Here is a 20,890-nt window from a genome sequence, read left to right on the forward strand (position 1 = left end):
CAACACCTACACCCTGCCAGTGATGAGATACCCTGCTCAGATAATAAGCTGGCCAAAGGAAGAGATAGAAGCTGCTGACATCAACACAAGGAAGCATGGTGGGTTTCACCCCAAATCCAGCACCCTGAGAATATATGCTAACGGGAAGGAAGGAGGCTGAGAACTAGTGAGTGTCAGTACCACTATCCAGGATGAGACAACCAATATCCATAAGTACATCAGGAAGATGGCCACTACTGACCAAGTGCTTAGTGAATACCTCAGCAGAAACCCAAAAAAGAAAAGGAACAAGGAAAGGAAATATCGTGGAAGGACAGGCCCCTGCACGGTATGTACCACCGGCAGATAGAAGAAGTGGCTGACATCCAGAAATCCTACCAGTGGCTAGACAAAGCTGGACTGAAAGACAGCACAGAGGCAATAATCACTGCAGCACAGGAGCAAGCTCTAAGCACAAGATCCATAGAGGCTGGGGTCTACCACACCAGACAAAACCCCAGGTGCAGGCTGTGTAAAGATGCCCCTGAGACAATCCAGGACATAACAGCAGGGTACAAGATGCTAGTAGGGAGGGCATACATGGAATCCCATAACCAAGTGGCCGGCATAGTATACAGAAACATCTGTGCTGTGTATGGCCTGCAAGTCCCAAGGTCAAAATAGGAGACGCCCCCTGGGGTTGTCGAGAATGACCGAGCTGAGCTCCTGTGAGACTTCCAGATACAGAGGAATAAACTGGGGATGGCTAACCAAGCGGGCATAGTAGTGGTGGACAAGCAGAGTGACTGCAACATAAGGAAGAAGGAACATGAGAAGCTGGAGAAGTACCAAGGGCTCAGAGAAGAGCTCGAGAAGATGTGGAGGGTGAAGGTAACAGTGGTCCCAGTGGTAGTCAGAGCACTTGGTGCTGTGACCCCCAAGCTAGGTGAGTGGCTCAAGCAGGTCCTAGGAACAACATCCGAGGAACAGCAAAGATACTGCGCAGGACCCTCAAGCTCCCAGGCATCTGGTAGAAGACCTGAGCTTCAAGGATCAAGGACCTGCAGGGGCAAGAGGGGATACACAGGTGCACTCTATTTAGTCATTAGCACTCATCAGGCAATGTCTATTGGCAACTGACTGCACTCAGACCAAAGGGGGCTGAATAATAATAATAATTATTAATTATAATTATGCACACCCTGTTAAAAGAAAACCATAAGAAGTCCCGTTTGCAGTTTGCCACAAGCCATGTGGGGGACACAGCAAACATGTGGAAGAAGGTGCTCTGGTCAGATGAGACCAAAATGGAACTTTTTGGCCAAAATGCAAAACGCTATGTGTGGCGGAAAACTAACACTGCACATCACTCTGAACACACCATCCCCACTGTCAAATATGGTGGTGGCAGCATCATGCTCTGGGGGTGCTTCTCTTCAGCAGGGACAGGGAAGCTGGTCAGAGTTGATGGGAAGATGGATGGAGCCAAATACAGGGCAATCTTGGAAGAAAACCTCTTGGAGTCTGCAAAAGACTTGAGACTGGGGTGGAGGTTCACCTTCCAGCAGGACAACGACCCTAAACATAAAGCCAGGGCAACAATGGAATGGTTTCCCAAATAGCAAGGAAACATTGAAACAATTTTGAGTCAATATCAGGCGACGTCATTGAAGCAACGTTGAAGTGTGACGTTGACCCAACATCACTCTTGCACCCATTTTTAACGTTGAAACAACGTCAGGTTTTGATGTTGAATCAATGTTGAAACCTGACATTGATTCGACGTTATATTTTCTAACACTGTTGACATTGAAACAATGATAGTCTGCCCCCCAGTGGGCTGGGGGGCAGACTGCGGAGTGATGAGGGCTGTTTAGAAAAAGATAATTTTTTAAGTATTTAAGAATACAGACAACTTGTCAAAAAAGTTTCCTCGTGTCAGACACAGATATGTACACAGACACTAGACAGTATTTTATTACCTGGTATTTTCACTCGAGGGGCCTGGGGAAACCGTTTTTTTGTAGGCTGCTCATCCTCTGAGTCCGTATATGTGTACAGGGGATTTGGTCTAAAGAAAATAAATTAAAAACGGTCTTAAGTAATTGTAAATATGCTTTTGGCATATTGTTTCCTAAAGTTAGTTTGATTTCTAACAACACACACAGGAAACAGAGACGTGCAAGAAGGTACAGTATACAATGAATTTTTGAAGTGCACAAGTGTACACGGCTTTGCATTTTTAAAAAGTTTACAAACTTCCACTTTTTGGACTATATTATGTGGTGATATTGCAGTATGCAAGCACCACAGATATGTATAAAAGACAAGATCATAAATTCTTAACAATCAAAGATATGTTTGTGAATATAAAGGTTTTACTTGTGCTTTCTTTTAAGACTGGTCTGGGTTTCTTCTTCGGACTGAAGGTCAGACGTATCACAGCGTTTACGTGGATATCTCTGAAGACGGCGTTCTGCTTCGTGAAATGTGCCTGGAAATACAAACACAATGTATGGCCAGACATACATTACGTGTGGACAAAAGATGCAAACGCATAGAAAAATCAGCGGTTTCAAAAATACGCTGGTACGTGTGGACGTAGCCTTATTCATTATTCAAGGCACAAACGGAAAGTCATGTACGCGTGCAATGTAAAGTTAGGTGAGCGTGCAACGTACAGTCACGTGGGCATGCTGCGTGAGCTTTCAAACTGAGTCTAAAGTTTTCGTGTGCGAATTGAAGCGAGTGCTCTCCAATCATCAAAAGTAACGAAGTCATTGAACACGTTTATACAGTTAACTTTACGTTTATCAATCATATATCACAGATTTAGAATTTTTTGTAGTACTAAGCAACTACAGAGCGAAAGTCTGGGTCAAGCGCCGAGGCGACGGCAAGAACAAAGGAAACCTCGAAGCATTAAAGCTAGCTTTGTAAGGGAATATAACGAAGAAATTATGAAACAAAAATGTTTTCTTTGTTGATATACTTTGTTCGCAGTGCAATTTATTTGTTGCCGGATTGTAAGAAGTAGACACAATTTAAATAACAGTAAAAAAAAAAAGTCGTTAATGTACAACATTAACAAGTTTTTTTTTACTGTTATTCAAATGCAAACATGGAAAAAAAATCATTCATTCTTACCTTATACTAATCGTGGTGCGGGCCAGTGCAGTGCAAGAACTGATGCCTTCTCCGGTCAATTCCACTGAGAGTAAATCAAATGTCCCGCTCTACTGTAGAAGACAATGAATACCGGGGGAGGGGGGGGGGGGATGTACCAATGTGAGAGGGGTGCTGCGGAATAGTCCAAGTGATCGCTGCTTTAATTTCCCGGTCAACTATACATAAATTGCACGTAGACACGATTTTTTAAAGCTGGTGAACTAGACCAAGTCATTGATAACAAATGAACAATAAATCTACTTTCTCTGGTACTTTATACCCGATCAGTTGCAATGCAATTTAATGCTCAACTACAAATCGATGGTTTTTGATGGTGACCGGAGCCGAATGATGGTCAACTATAAATAGACGTTTTCTCGACGTTGTTGTTGTCACCTGGTCGACTATAAATAGATCAAATATCAATGACAAAAAAACAACGGTGAATCAACATCGTTACAACGTCTCTATAGTAAGACCATCGGTTTACCACAGTATTTCAATGTTGTTACAACACTGGCATTTCAACCCCGACCATATACGACGGTTCGGATAAAAAATCAACATAGATTCAATGTCGTCTTGCTATCTGGGTTAAAACAAAACATATCATAACGCTGTCCATCTAATCTAATCTGACTGAGCTGGAGCTGTTTTGCAAAGAAGAATGGGCAAGGATTTCAGTCTCTAGATGTAAAAGCTGGTAGAGACATACCCTAAAAGACTGGCAGCTGTAATTGCAGCAAAAAGTAGGTTCTACAAAGTATTGACTCAGGGGGCTGAATAATTACGCACACCCCACTTTTCAGTTATTTATTTGTAAAAAATGTTTGGAATCATGTATGATTTTCGTTCCACTTCTCACGTGTACACCACTTTGTATTGGTCTTTCACGTGGAATTCCAATAAAATTGATTCATGTTTGTGGCTGTAATGTGACAAAATGTGGAAAAGAAGTGTGGAAAAGAATACTTTTGCAAGCCACTGTGAGTGTGTGTGTGTGTATATATGTATATATATATGTATATGTGTATATGTATATGTGTGTGTCAAGAGATGTATTCTAAGACACTTCTTCAGCTTCGAATCAGAGAGGAGAAACACACAGTTTTCTTTTACTTGCAGCAAGGGGAGCTCTCAGAGCACTCGCACGGAAGTGAGGGCTCTGAGAGTCCGCTTTCCCATTGCCCTAGTCTTTATTATATACATCGGTGGGCGTGTTTGTTCATTACATTGGAATGTGGATGCGTATATATATGTGTGTGTGTGTGGGTGCGGGGGGTCAGAGTGTGACCCCATACAGACTTCCCTAAACCTGCTGGTCTGGAAGCCCAACAGTTCATCTAAACAAAAGGCACTTAGCTTAAAACAGACATAGATACGTTTATCCTATCATAAAACAATAAAAGAAGGTATGTGTTAGGTCTAATTGTTGAATGTTGCCATTGTGTTTCTTAAATTTGTACAGTCTTAGTTCAAGCAGTAGGATCAAAGCCATTCCTTTGATCCTAACCACCTCTAACCACTTTGTGCTGGGGGAGGTTTTATTGCAGATACATCCTATCTGGAAGATCTGCTTCTTTTGATGTAAACTTCCTGCGTTTACGACCCTTTGGTCAGCAGGAGGTAACACACACACACACACATTCTTACCTACATACAGAAGTTCACACATATACATATAATGCCTTAGAACCATGTGGGCGTTGCTTTGCTGTGTTTTGTGTGAACTGTCCCTCAATAAAAGGCAGCGAGAGGAGGCCGGATTTGGGGTCATTTTCGTGCTGGACACAGATGAGGCCTCCCTTGCGCAAGTAATCGATCGAACGCTGTTGCCTTGTTTTTCTTTCATGATGAATAAGTCTCTAGAACTAGCGGGGTTTGTGGGAACAGACCCAACAGTATGCCCTTTTCCCATGCTCCCATGATGTGGGTGTGAATGCCAGAACACTCTGGAATGCACACAAAGCCTTTGCTGCCTACTAAAGATCACACATCCTATCACTACACAATCGATTATACACCTCTAAGCATATATGGAAACTTATATCATTAAAAGATTATACTGACTACTAAGTACAATTTTCCATTGACATTCCCTCCTGTTGTCAGTATAACTTTGAAGTGAGATATCAGTATGTAACATCTTGTTGTACATTTTCTGTCACATCGTCATTAATCACACAAAGTCTTCATGTTCCAACAGGTCGGAGTCATCATCATCATTTTTCACGGCTATGTATGCAGCAACAGTGGAAAATATTATGCGGTTAATCATGAGTTTTAGACATGGCAGTATACATGTTACAAAAACACAAAATAAAAGTAAAAATACTCCAACTCCGTTGAGTAGTCTTTTTAGCACCTGTAGCCAGGAGCCAGTGTAAAGCCAAGAAAACCAGTCACTTATATCATTTACATAGTCCTGATTTTGGGCCTGCTGGATCTCTCTCAAGGCATTCAGGGCGTCAGTCATGTTTGATGAGTGTACATTGTCTGGTATGTAAGTGCAGCAAGTGTTGTTGAAGAGGACACAAAGTCCCCCTTTCTCTGCTAGTATCATGTCCAGAGTTACTCGATGTTGCATCACTGCAATCCGTAATGCATCAATTTCCTGGTTCTGCTGTTCGTTGATCTTGCACGAAGCGTTCAGGAAGAGTCCAAAGCGGTAGTCCAGAGTTTCAATCCTCAGCATGTTTTTTCCAGTTCCCACCCAGGAGAACAATGAATGGAGTACTTTCTGTCCGGTAGTCCACAATTTGAATTCCTCGGGTACGTCGCTTCCCCATATCGGGTCATGTGGTTGAAGTTTAGGAAACGTTGATCTTCTTTTCCGGCGCGCTGTAGAAGCGGTGTTTACTGCGGTCATCCTGAAAGTGTGGTCTGACAGGAATATAGGAGCACATGTTCCTGTCCAGCTTGGGGGCAGTATGAGATATGCCCGTTGTACACATAGCCAGGCCATTCCTTGCACCCAGTACGTGCGGTTAGAAGGTCCACTCATATTCACAGGTGCGCCCTCTCCGTCCCCTGCAGTTTGGACACAGTTTGTGGTGTTTCCAAGGGGTCTGTTACCTTTCTCTTGTTGATAACACATGGAGTGGTTCTTCCCTGGGAGTTGGTCCAGGAACACTGGGAAGTGGATGGATGTATTCCGGTTTGTCACATTGAAATCGATCCAGAAGAGTTGATCACATGTTCCATTACTAAGTCCAACAGCATGTGAGATTGTGTCGTTGGTGGTGATTTGGCTGTGTTGGAATCCAATGCCAGCGAAGCTAGCTGCACACTTTGCTTGAGTGTTATTCATATATTCACCATATAGTGTGGGGTGTGTCGACGTGCTGGGCATATGAGAACAGACATAGCAGTCTGTATTTGCCGATTCTGCCTTGGTCCTGTCGTGGCTATAACGGTACCAGGCATTGTTCATCCACGGATGGATGTGGTCTTGTGTCATGTCTCTTAGGTGGGAGTTGTCGTGCGTCCATCTTTTCTGTCTGCCTTGTGGCTCAGCTGTTTCTGGCATCAGCTGGGGTCCTGTAAGGGTGAGCGTCGTAGTCAAGATAACCAGGAGGGTCCACCTTCCCATGGTTGCACACAGGTTCGTCACACCCCACTGCTTGGTTACTCTAGAGTTGGCCAATGGCTGGAGGTTGAAGTGCGAGCAATGCTCAATCAGCACTTCCCCCTCACCATTGTATTTTGCAGGCAGTTGGAGTAGTCAGAAGCACTTGGTATGGACCCTCCCACCGTGGCGAGCTCCAATTTTTCCTTTGGAGTACTCGGACAAGGATCCAATCACCTGGCTTCAACCTGCAAGAAATAGGCGAAGAAGAGTCTTGCGGCAGTTTATTGTTTAAAACAACTTCTCTGTTTGTCAACAATTGAGTCATCCAATCTGCCAGAGTGGTTTCACGGATTGATTTATCTAGTGGCTCACTAGTAACTGGCAATGGAAAAGGTCGCCCATGTATGATTTCAAATGGGGACAGTTTGTTATTTCCTTGTGTTATTCTCATCCACATTTTGACTAGGCCTACACACTCTGGCCATGGTTTGCCAGTTTCTTCCATTGTTTTCCTGAGCCTTTGTTTTATAGTGCCATTTGTTCTCTCCACTAATCCTGCACTCTGTGGATGGTAGGCACAATGGTGTTTTAAACTGAAACCTAGTGCTTCAGATACTTTGCTGATCACGTCATTTACAAAATGGGTTCCATTATCTGATCTTATCAGAGTAGGAATTCCATATGTTGGAATGAAATGGTTGCATAGACACTTTGTGACTGAGATTGCGTCTGCTTTTTTCACTGGATAGATTTCTGGCCATTTTGAGAAAACATCTATAATTACTAGAGTGTATTTTGAGCCCTGACACTCATTCAATTCAATGAAGTCCATATGAATTGTATGAAATGGGTGAGGTGGTGTAGGAAAATGTCCTCTTTTTGGTCTTAAGTTACCTTGGGTATTGTGTTTTTGGCAGGTCATACATGTTCTCACATATTCTTTTGCTGAAGTTTCAAAATTTATAGTATAAAATTGTTGATTTATTATAGAGATCATCCCTCCGGTTGAGACATGGCTTAAACCATGGCTCACTAGAGCGGCTGTTTTGTGTAATGATTTGGGAATAATGGGTTTTCCTACTATTTTCATTATGTCATCAGTGTCTAGTGCTGCTCCGTGTTTCAGCCATTGTTTTTGTTCTTTTAAAGGTGCTTCTTTTTGTTCGTCCTGCAGTACAGACAGTGGAATGGTATGATTTTCATGAGTTGTTAACAAGACTGTGGTTGCTATGGCTGCTGCTTTTGCAGCTTTATCAGCAAAATTGTTTCCCTTTGTAACTTCAGAGTCATCCTTCTGATGTGCTGCACATTTGCAAATTGCTAAATGTCGCGGCAGTTGTACTGTTTGTAACAGTTGCTTCAGCAAATCTGCATGTTGAACTGGGTTTCCAGAGGAGGTCACCATTCCTCTGTTATCCCATATTTTTGCAAAGTGGTGAACTGCCGCAAATACATACTGGCTGTCTGTGTGGATGTTAATGTCCTGTCCTTCATGTATTTCACATGCTCTGATTACAGCAGTTAGTTCTGCACTCTGAGCTGAATGTGTGTGTGGCAAGGCTCTTGCTTCCACTATAGTGTCTGTTGTGGTTACTGCATATCCTACACAGTTACGCCCTAGTGCATTTTTTGATGCTGAACCGTCAACAAAGATGTCAGTGAAACCTTCTTGTGGGGTACTGTAAATGTCAGCACGTGGTTTAGTTTCCTCTTCTAATTTTTCCACGCAGCAATGTGCTTTTCCCTCCGTGGGTGTTGGCAACAATGTGCTAGGATTTAAAGGTCCACATCTCACTATGTTGATGTGGGATTGTGAAAGCAGTATGCCAACATAGGAGAGTTGTCTAGCGTGTGTTAAGAAAGGCAAATGTGCTTGTAGCAGTATAGAAGTTACTGCATGTTGTACTCTAACAGTCAGAGTGTGTCCTAAAACTATGTCAGCAGATTTTTGCACTGCCTCTTCAGCTGCTGCACATGTCACAGGTGGGCATTCCTGAGGCCACTGAATTGAGTTTACTCGAATAGAATGCTAGTGGCCTTTGTTTTTCTCCAAATGATTGTGTCAATACTGCTTTCATGTGTCCCTGTGTTCCATCTACGTTTAAGTAACCTTTTCCATAGATTAGGTTTTGCAGTGGTTGCACGTATACTGTATATTCTGGAATCCACGCCCTGCAGAAGTTGCATAACCCGAGAAAACTCATCATCTGTTGCTTAGTTTGTGGCTGTGGTGCATTTTGTATGGCTTCTTTTCTTTTGTTTAATAGTTTTCTTCCTGCACCTGAGAGGGTGTGCCCCAAGTATGTTACTTCAGGTCTCCATAATTGGAGTTTATTCAGAGACACTTTATGGCCTTGCTCAGCCAAGTGACGTAACACAGCCATAGTATTTTGTTTACACCCTTCCTCTGTGTGGCCAGTCACTAAAATGTCATCTACGTAAAGTAGAAACCGTCCTCCTGCTGGCAGGAGGCAGGACATCATTGATTTCTTTAAAGCTTCAGCATAGAGAGTGGGGCTGTTTTGAAATTCCTGAGGTAACCTAGTATAGGTGTATCTCTGTCCCTCAAATGTGAAGCCGAACAGATATTGTGAGTTAGGATGTAAAGGCACTGAGAAAAAGGCGTTTGATAAATCTATCACTGAGAACCATTGTTCTTTTGGGGTGACTTGATTCAATATAGTGTGAGGATTTGCTTCTACTGGTGGTATCATTTCAGTAATTTCATTTATTGCTTGCAGATCATGTACCAAACGATACTTTCCAGTATTAGCTTTCTTTACTGGGAAGATTGGAGTATTGCAGGTAGCAGAATTAGTTTTTATTAGAATTCCTGCTTTCTCCATATCTTTTATCACTGGCTTAATCCCTTCTGTTGCTTCCTTAGATAAGGGGTATTGTGGTTTAATGGGCCTGTGGGATGAAACAGTCTGTACTGTTACTGAGTCTGTGTTTTTTATTAATCCCACATCAGTTGGTCCATTCGACCACAGTGTAGAAGGTAAACTTTTAAGTGCTGGCTCTTCTTCCAGCGAGAGAATTTCTCATTCTTGTGTGCTGTCATGCAGACGAGCGTTGGGTGTAGTCCTTATCACCCAGCCCAATGTATATCTCATGCACCCTGTTCTTTCACCCTGTGCCCAACCCTCTTCCTCTGTAGGTGTATATTTATCATTTTCTACATTTGCAGGATGTTGCCTAATTGATACCATTGTGTACCTGCTGTTTTTGCAACTGACACATGGGGTTTTGTGATCCTGTGTAGTTTTTTTACTGGGTCTGGTTGGATCACTGAGCATACTGCATTTCTGCTTTTTGTGACATATAAGTGTTGCAGAGTCAGATATGGGCTTTTTAGGCTGTATACCTGTTTATCATACAGAGGGTCTGGGCCTGGGGTTTGTTTATAGCGCAGGGTGTTGTGATACTCAGTTGGCTTCATTTTTTCGGCACTTAAAGGGAGGTGTTTTTCAGCTGCTTCTTTGAGCTGTGTAAGCGGTGGCAAATCTAATGACCAGTAGTAGTTTGGCTCTCCTTTTCCTTCCCTCTGATAGGGGTCTTCCTCTGCTAACATTATTTCTGCTGTCATGCCTGCGTCTGTGGGGATGACTCCTATCCCTAGTTTTGTCATTGCATCTCTTCCTAATAAGTTTACTGGGCAGGTTGGGTCTACTATACATAGCATGTAACAGGAGCGTTGGCTGGGTTTATGCAAAAATGTCAGTGGCATTGTTAGTAGCTGGGTTTTTACGTGCCCTGACGCTGTTTTCACCATTATTACTTCTCTAGAAAAGGTTGTGCGTGGGGGCTCTGCCTTAAGTACTGTTTTACAAGCTCCTGTGTCACACAACACTTGCAGCTTTTTGCCATTTACATAGACCGTAAGTGTTGGCTTTCCGTCCAGTAAACTTACTAGCTGATGAACGTTGTATATTTCAGCTTCATCCTGTTCTAAATTGTTTTCTTTGTTTGTTAATGCTTTTGCTTCTTTTTCATCTATCTGGCTCTCCCTGTCACCTGTCTGAGTGGTTGCAGCCACAGTGGTTGCAGCTAGTCATTCTGTGTCGGGCATTCAAAGTGACCTTCTTTCCCACACCTCCAGCATGCAGTACTAGAGTCACCAGCTGCGGTGTATGTGTGTCTATATCTCCCTCTGCCTCTTGCTCCTCCTCTATGCATTCCTCTCCCTCTCCTTTGACCTCTGAAACCTCCCCTGTAGCCTCCACTCCCACTAAAAGCTGTAAAAGCAGTGTCAGTGTCTAGGGCAAAGACTGAGGCCTTCTCTTTGTTTTTCACTACTGTCTGTGCATGATTAGCATATTGAAGCGCCTCATCTACTGTGCCTGTATCTTGTGTTACCCAATATTTTTCTACATGAGACCTAATGCTTGGCAGTAATCCTTTAATAAAAGCACGTTTAAATTGTTGCTGATATGGTGATTGTGGGTCATCAGCATAATTTAGACCTGAGTTCTGTCTGAAAACTGGTCTCAGCCTGTCCATATATTCATGTGGGTTTTCTGTGTCACTCTGTTTAACTTGCCCTATTTTACCATAATTGGCTCTTGGCGCTAGTTGTTGACGGGCCCTATCAAACACAGGTATTAATGCTGCTTGGAGGTCAGCATGACCTGGGGGAAACGCTCTACCATCTGGTAGGGAGCTGGTAAAGTCTCCCCTAATCCTTCCCCAGGAGAGCCCTAGGCAGTCCTGGAATAACTGCATTACCTCGTGACCGTTTAGATGCCACTGGGTAATTACTTCACGCACGGCAGCTTGCCATGGTTCGTATCCTTCCTGTATTAGTGGAATGCCTTTTATTACATTTCTGTCTTTATGTGTCCATGGGCGGTAAACGAAGATTGTGGGTCTGTCATGCGTGCCTCCTCCCTGATCATCACCTAGGAGTGTGCCATATCTGGGGTTTGCTACTTCAACTAATGGACATGCTAGTGTAGATGGCGGTGGTGGTGGGTCTGGGCGTGAACCACAACCATTACACTCTTCTTCAGAGCCATAATCAGATCTTCCTGGATGAAAATCTGTTTCATGCTCGGCTAACATTGTTTGTGCACCCTCATATGCATTGTCGAATTTAATTTTCATTGCTCTTGTCACTATGGGAGATCGTTTGAGACTAGATTTTTTCGGTTTAATGCTGGTTGTTTTTTCTGCAGCTAATGTGGAAGCTTTAACGGAGGGGTTTAAAAGAGAGTTATGTGGGTCTGTCAGTGGAGGTCTTTGTTCAGCACGTGCCTGCTTTATAGTTTCATCATCAGGGGTTATTAAAGCTGCTGCTAATTGTTTTTTCTTTTCCTCTTTCCTTTTTTTGTTTTCAGTTCTCTTTTCAGTTTCGTTTTCCCATGCTTGGAAAAGTCTATACTCTTCCTTACGTTTTAATTTTTTCTTTGGGTCTTTTGTTAATGTAATTTCTTGATTCAGGGCAGCTCTCAGCTGGGTAACAGCTGAGGGATTGCATTTCCCTTCCCAGCTGCGGTTTTTAGCTTTTCGTAGATTTCTCCACCTATTTGCACTTATTTTACCTGCTCCGGTTTGCTGTTTTTCTAACCATTCCTCATCAGGTGTTAATTTTGCTTGTTTACTCCCCATTTTCAAAGATTTTGCTGGGCCGTCACTGGCACGCTTGACTTCAGAGTGGTTGCTGATACGGCCTTCGACTTCACCCTAGCGATGAAGCGGTATCAGTTTTATGAGATAAAACTCAACCGTTCTCCTTTGTCACCAGTACGTGAGCCTCAAGCAAAGGAAAAATAAAAATGGAAGTAGTTCAGCAGCGTATTGTGCTTTAAAATCAACTTACTTCCAGACACATACACACATAGACATTTGCGCGCTTTTACAATTTGTTACGAAGTAATTACGGCTACCTCTAAAACCTAAGTCTAATTCGGTTCATTTTGGCGAATCCTAACCTATTTGAATTTGTTACGAAGTAATTGCGGCTACCTCTAAAACCTAAGTCTAATTCGGTTCATTTTGGCGAATCCTAACCTATTTTATTTTTCTATTTTGTTTGTTATTCGGTTCATTACGGCGATTCCTAACCAAAATAGTGTTTCTCACCCTCGGACGTCTCACTGGTGGTTCGGATCGTCAGACTGAATCCCACCGCCGTGGACCAGACCGGCCCAGACTCGAATTCACGTCCCAGGTCTTTCGGCCTCGTCTAAGAGGGCTGTGCACAGACTTCGGTGCTGGCTTCCCAAGGCGTCAGGAATCAGTCGTGCCAGATCCTGGAACAGAGTCACAGATAACAGTTCTGATGTTTCTGATCCGGCTCTACGAAGGACCAAAATAAATGTCAAGAGATGTATTCTAAGACACTTCTTCAGCTTCGAATCAGAGAGGAGAAACACACAGTTTTCTTTTACTTGCAGCAAGGGGAGCTCTCAGAGCACTCGCACGGAAGTGAGGGCTCCAAGAGTCCGCTCTCCCATTGCCCTAGTCTTTATTATATACATCGGTGGGCGTGTTTGTTCATTACATTGGAATGTGGATGCGTATATATGTGTGTGTGTGTGGGTGCGGGGGGTCAGAGTGTGACCCCATACAGACTTCCCTAAACCTGCTGGTCTGGAAGTCCAACGGTTCATCTAAACAAGAGGCACTTAGCTTAAAACAGACATAGATACGTTTATCCTATCATAAAACAATAAAAGAAGGTATGCCCTTTTCCCATGTTCCCAGGATGTGGGTGTGAATGCCAGAACACTCTGGAATGCACACAAAGCCTTTGCAGCCTACTAAAGATCACACATCCTATCACTACACAATCGATTATACACCTCTAAGCATATATGGAAACTTATATCATTAAAAGATTATACTGACTACTAAGTACAATTTTTCATTGACAGTGTGTATATATATATATATATATATGTGTGTGTGTGTGTGTGTGTGTGTGTGTGTGTATATAGAATAGAATAGAATAGAATAGAATAATCCTTTAATTGTCCCACAAGGGGAAATTTGGTTGTATCAGCAGCAAAAACACACATATACAAACAGAGCAGGACACAGAACAGAAGCACAATTTTTACATATTTACATCATGGACAATAGTTACCAGAGCAGCACATATATATATATATGTGTGTGTGTGTATATATATATATATGTATGTGTGTGTATATATGTATATGTATGTGTGTGTATATATAATATATATTATATATGTGTTGGGGAGTAACGGAATACATGTACCGCCGTTACGTATTTAAAATACAAAATATGAGTAACTGTATTCTGTTACAGTTACCGTTTAAAAAGGTGGTATTTAGAATACAGTTACTTTGTTGAAATAAATGGATTACAAGGCGGTATTTTCCTGTTTCATATTGTCGCGGGTCAGGACCATTGACTGTAGAAAAGATGGACGACGCGACACCGCCTCCTACTATTGTGCAAAAATGAAGCCAAAATATCCCGCTTGTGGAGGCTGCCATTTTGCAAATTTGGAGCCAGAGTCTGCGCAGTAGTGACTTGAGGTGGAGCGACTGTGTAACGCTCCCGCCCACACATCCGCTGGACTTGACCGCAAACACGCCCCTCTACACTTTTTACGTAGCCCAGCAACTCGAATTTTTTGCTGGTTTACTGACGACTCGTTTAATTAAGGTAAATACAACCATGTCACTGTTATAAAAAAAGACACACAGCTTATCATCTTATAGTTCTAAAATCACTCTGTTGTTAATTCGTTAGCTAGATTAGCCGCTAGCATACGCACTGTGTTGGAGGCTTGTTGCTAGCTAGTTAGCGATGCTACACACCTGTTACTCTAATAGTCTGTGTTATTGAAGGATTCAGCACTTCTTAGGGGGTTTTTTTATCCATTTTTAGACAGCGATGAGATCATCTGCACACTCTAAAGAGGCCCAGAGTTACTGTTAATATCAAAAATATAATGCTGATTTTAACATAAGACTGTGAGTGTAATGGATCTAAAACTTTAAATCTTCGGAGCCCTCTACAGCCTGGTAACATGGAAACTTTAAAAACATCAGCAGGACGTTTCAGTAGTGTAGTGTAATTTGTTTTTTTCATTTAATAATAGAGTCCATATTATATCAACAGCTACATTCACCCTGGAGAGAAACTAGTGAGGGAGACCATGAGGACCAAGCTGGGTTTCCTGGGTCCAGAGGTTTGGAGAAACCTCTACCCTTTCTTTCATCACAGCTGTCCTGTGCCAGATGTTCTGTTGACCCACTGAAAGAGGCTTCATTTAAGAAACACCAGGAACACTGAAGCTCATCGCATTGATCAAGCAGGACTCATGATCTTCACCAGCAGCTCCCTCACAGGGAACTCTTCAGCACTCCTCTGTAGGCCCGCCCCAGAAGATGGATAAACCCAGCATTTCATGAACACTGTGATGGAGACCTTTGGTTTGTGTAATGCTATAAATACTCGGATACTCCCCAGAGGCTCCAGACTTTTACATAAAGATATTATATTCCGTCCTGTAGAAAGTTATATATTTAAAAACATATGATCCTCTCTGGTTACTCTGGTATGAATAACTCTGAATCACTTTATGGTAGATAACAGACTATCTGCAAAAAACTGTGAAAGAATTCCAGATGACAAGTTTGTAGTTCAACATACAAGTGACGACCTTTGACCTTCATCAGGTTTTATTTAATTGTGTCAGAGAAACTCAAACGAGCTCTTCATGCAGCTGAGTACATCAAGTGTTTAAAACGGAAGCTGTGCAGGTCTGAGATCAGCAGCTTTGTGAAACACCAAACAGGTCCTGTTAATGCTGATATATAGTGACACAGTTACATGGGTGATTAATCCTTTTGTTTTTTTGTCTTTAACTTTATCAATAAAACAGCTGCAGCTTTCACTGCAGCACATGTGGTAGTTTAACCTTTGTACTGTTTTCATCAGTTCATTTTGCAGTTAACATGTGAACATGTTGGATGATCTGTCTGCTGTCACTGGGTGGTGCTGAGGTCTGAATCTGAGGGCAGCCCCTGTAATCACAAAGACAACAGAATCATCACAAACTCAAATGTAAATTTTATCCCTCAAAATTTAAATAAAGCTGATTCTTCTGTCCTCACACACTCAGGATCTGAAGTTCTTCTCTTACATTTTTTTCAGTATTACAGTACACTACAGTACTTTAATCCATACTTCCTGATTAATGAGGAGTTACTGAAGTACAAGCTTTTTAAAAAAAAATGTTACTGTCTTTACAGACGTGGCAAGAGACTGAAAACATGCTGTTGTTTGCACATATTTAATATTCAGCTCTGCACAGGAGCTGAAGCAGGGTGCAGCCTGTTGCTTTTACAGTATAATACTTGTAATAAATGTACAGTACCAGTAATTAGTGACTGAGTAGCCCGGGGCGTTTCTCTTGATTTCTTTAGTCAGGGTAAATTCATTCACCTGCACAGATTAGCTATACGAACCCTGACAGCCGAGTGCTCATTTTAGCTAGCTAGGTCTCAGAACCTAGCTAAGGACGGTAGTTACGGATTAGCTTACAAACACGTTTAACTTACCGAAAAAGTGCAGCGGGGCCTCAGGGCCTTCTGTCGGGTAGTCCAGTTTACTGAAGAACACCTCAGGCTGTCAGGTTAAAACACTCCGTCGTGTTTTCATAGCGTAAACGCTGGCCCTCCTCTCAGAGCCTACGCTCTATCTGCTATTCCCGAACAGAGATACGCAAGTTTCTCCGTGACTGCAGCTGCCAGTCAAAGCTGCTATGATGACGTTTCACCCCAATTTAACATCACCGCGGTAGGAATTAGAATCAAACTTATGGGAGAGGAGACCCCTTGGACATCAATCAGCATGATGAGAACTATTGATAACAAAAGAAAGAATCTTTGGAAAAAAATTATCTAAGGAGAATAAATTTATTTTAGCCTGACCCCAGGAGGCGGGGATTATGACCTATACTGCAGCCAGAGCTGTGGCGTCGTCCATGTTTTCTACAGTCAATGGTCGCAACATGGCGCTCCTGCAGCCAGGTGCATTGGGGCTAACATGGAGGAGGCGGGGTTTATGACCTATACTGCAGCCAGACACCAGGGGGCGATAGAGACGTTTTGGCTTCATTTTTGGGGTGCTGTCGCGTCGTCTCGTTTGGGTTTTGTTTGTTCTGTTGTTCCAGGCTGCAGCGTTACGGTTGCCATGGTTACAGGGTGACACGCTCTCTCTGCAACTGTGTGTTTCCTGGGTGAGAGAGCGCCTTTTTGTTGTTGTTGTTGTTGTGCTAAGCTAATAGGCAGAATGCTACAGGCATAGCCCTAAAGAATGTAGCCTCATGGGCAGTGTAGTCCGTGCTGCAGGGAGAATGGACTGCCATACCCGTTATCTGTCTGTGAGCGTGAGGAGGGAGAAAGGAGAGTAGAAAACTACCGGTTGTCATCGAGCAGAAACGGGAGCTGGAAGCATGTAAATATAATAATAACCACTGCAGCCAAGAAGAGTGCCTGACGAGCCCAGTTGTAAGTAAGCTATTAAGACTCGACTGTACACCGTGTTTGTGTTTTCCTCCGAAACAATAAGTTCCGTTGGAGCAGCCTTTCAACGCCTCTCTCTGTCTCTCGCTAGCAAACTTGACCCAGACAACAAAGTAAAGCTATTTTTTGGCTACAAGCCCGACACGAACCGACGTATTAGCCCCTTTACTATGGTTCGGAGCCGCGGACCTTCAGTAATAGTAATAAATCACATTCATGTAGTTGTAAACAAGTATTAGTATAGTTGTAAAAGTATTCAGAATACGTTACTCAAGTAACGTAACGGAATACGTTACAAAATACATTTTGGGGCATGTATTCTGTAATCTGTAGTGGAATACATTTTAAAAGTAACCTTCCCAACACTGTGTATATATATATATGACCTGAAGGTACCAAGAAAATAAATAGGAATAGCTAAACCCAGAAAACAGACAGCCAAACTAAGACCTTGTATTAAAAACAACATGGGTTTATTAATTACTTGCATTAATAGACATTCCTTCTGCCAGTTTCTTATGCTTAATTTAACAGTCATTGCAGAACACTTACTAAATTCTGACAACAAGAGTGTCATATCTGGATTCAGTAAAAAAAAAAACACCTATCATTTTTCTGTCTCAGATGTTGGGCTATTTTAGAGGTTTTTTTTTTTAATCTTATGCTGTGTGTACTTTACTAAGTTGGGAATCAGTACACCTGTTTTTGTGAGTTGCCACACTGCCCTTATCTCTAAATGTACATGCAATAGCTTACATTTGCATGTACATTTAGCGCCAGTGAAAAATTTTAACTAACATTTAATACGATAAAAAAAGGTTTTTTAAATTATTTTAGTCTTGTAAAATCTCATATAAGGAAGCTGGAGGTTGAAAGCAAAATTAAAAGAATAACTGTCAGTTATAACCTTCATTTGCATTAATTTATAATATTAAACATTTGGCACAGTCACATCAGGCTGGTTCTCATCCGAGGTTAACGAATAACCAGCTCAATGTCACTAATGCAGCAAAGGGTCTAAATGTTGTATAACAAGAGTACAATTCTGAAGGAGGCCTCCTGTATATAAATACCTGGAAAGGCATTGGCAGATTCTGGACAACCATGGAGAAACTAAAGATTTTGTTATTTTTTTGTTGCTTTGATTGTCTGTTGTTTGGGGATAGCCTCAGCAGCCTCCATATATCTGTAAGATTTCAAATGTATTAATATGGAAAATCAAGTAAATTTATAGAGTAATGAATCTGCTCTGAATCTGAGCTGTGACCATTGCGTCTGCAATTTATCAGCTAGAAATGTAACCTCTGTTTCATGCTGTCTCTAAAAAAATATCCTCAGATTGTGTTCTTAACTTTTTATTGACACATTCAATTCAACAGCTGTATTACAAAAAGCAGGAGAAAAAAGAAGCACTAGGCAGTCATTAGACATTAACTTTAATGGTTTGATCTTAAACTAAAGCAAATAATGTCCAGATCAGAATCAACATGAAACCTAAACTGTGTTCAAAGGTTGTTGTTGTTTTTATTTTATTGCTTTCAGAATTATTTGTTATTTAAGAGCTTAAGAGCTAGGGGAACAGATGTAAGTAGATGTAGTTCTATTCTTGGACATAAATAATAGAACAATGCTGACATACAGTTTGGATTATTTTCTTTTTAAAATTTTTTTTCAGTTAGTAGTACTTTATTGATATTACTGCTTCCTTTTTTATGTCCATAGTGTAGATGGAGTGTAGCAAATTCCCAGATATTATATATTTACACATATATATGTATATATATATATATATATATATATGTATATGTATATATATATATATATATATATATATATATATATTAGGGGTGCAACGATACTCGTATCGATATTGAACCGTTCGATACAGTGCTTTCGGTTCGGTACGCATGTGTATCGAACAATACAAAATTTTTAATTTATTTTATCAACTTTTCTTCTGACGATGCTGTCTGTGTTGAGAGCTCAGTGGATCTGTGTTCGACTACTCCGCCTAGGCTGCACTGTCGAGCGCAGATCCACTGAGCGCAGCGCAAGCTAGCAAGACAGAAGCTTAGCTCGTTGCAACATGGCAAATTGAACCTCCCCCACCCTCATTCAGATCTGGCCTTTGGAACTGTTTTGGTCTTCATGTGAAGTATGACCCTGAAGGTAAGCGCATCATGGACAAAAGTAAAACAGTATGTCGGATGTGCCACGCAATGCTCAATTACATGGGTGGGAACTAGTGCTTAGCGCAGTTTGCTCGTTAACGTGTTGACGCTGTCCAGCCCCACGCACGGGGCGATCCGCGGTAGCTCGTTAACGGAGATTTGCCGTGTTGTGGCATTAATGTCATTTCAGATTAACGCTGGCAGCACTAGTGGGAACACAACGAATATGACTGCACATTTACTCCGACATCATCCTAGTGCAAAGACAAGTGGAAGCAGACAAAAACAACAAGCACGCATGCTACAAACTTTACCCGAGTCATTTAGACAGCCGTTAGCACATGATTCTCCTTATGGGGACCTGATATGTTTAATATGCTGCTGAGAATATACCCCAGAAGAAGCGTATAGTATAGCTTTTATTTTGGAAAGAGCCATTTCTCTGTAATAAACTCTCTTTTCCAAAGATGAGGGATTTCTCCATGAGATATTTATGTTTTTATTACTTTGTCGTTTCAGCAACATTAAATTTAAAAACTGTACTTTTGAGTTAAAATATATATTTATAATTTTAATAAATGACAAATTAAAAAAGCATGAACATTTTTTGTATCGAAAAAATATCGAACCGTGACACCAAAGTATCGAACCGAACCGAACCGTGAATTTTGTGTATCATTGCACCCCTAATATATATATATATATATATATATATATATATATATATATATATATATATATATATGTATACACACACACACAAAATAATGGTTGGTAAAGGTTCAGGGGCAAAATATCCCTGTTGGCCCTTCCCACTCTGTAAGGAATTCCCTTTGCTGCCAAACCTGGACCTTTCGAAAAACCCAAACCTCACCCTGGCTGGGATGGTGCGTTCAAAGAAATCTGACCAAACAAAGATAAATATATTATTTAATATCATAATTAACAGTTTGAAAATCTCCCTTCATCTTTGCAAGGAATTTATGTTTTTCCCTGGTTTTCATCTTCAGGCATACTGAAGGCAACTAAGTTTGCTAGGAGATGCCTCCAAATCAACATGATCGACCCGGCATCAAGTCTTGGTAGTGAAGACTGCCTCTACCTCAACATCTGGGTTCCTCACAGCGAAAATGGTGACTTTTATTCTCTTTTTATAAAGTAATGTTGGATGATGGCAATATTGAAACACTAAACACTACTTTTGTCCTTTGTGAGATAAGAATGCATCTTTTTTTCTCCCAAAGTCTCATCAAACCTCCCATTCATGATTTGATTTTATGGAGGGGGCTTCATGTCCGGTGGTTCCGTGGGGCTAAACTTTCTCAGGAAATTGCAGACAGGGGCGATGCCATCATAGTGTCTGTGGGATACCGTGTGGGAACCTTGGGATTCCTCAGTACAGGAGACTCTAGCTTACCTGGTAAGTGATACTATTGTATTGGTAGTGTAGTTTCCTGCTCTGCACTGCTGTGGAGTGTTTTTTCAGTGAA

The 20,890-nt window shown here is 41.7% G+C and overlaps 1 pseudogene; it reads left to right on the plus strand.

The window, feature by feature from the left end:
• The first annotated feature begins 330 nt into the window (after nt 1-330).
• LOC134631746 (bile salt-activated lipase-like) overlaps nt 331-20,890 on the plus strand; it is a 40,406-nt pseudogene continuing 19,846 nt past the window's right edge.

The sequence above is a fragment of the Pelmatolapia mariae genome, linkage group LG7 (assembly GCF_036321145.2).
Source record: "Pelmatolapia mariae isolate MD_Pm_ZW linkage group LG7, Pm_UMD_F_2, whole genome shotgun sequence".
NCBI lineage: Eukaryota > Metazoa > Chordata > Actinopteri > Cichliformes > Cichlidae > Pelmatolapia > Pelmatolapia mariae.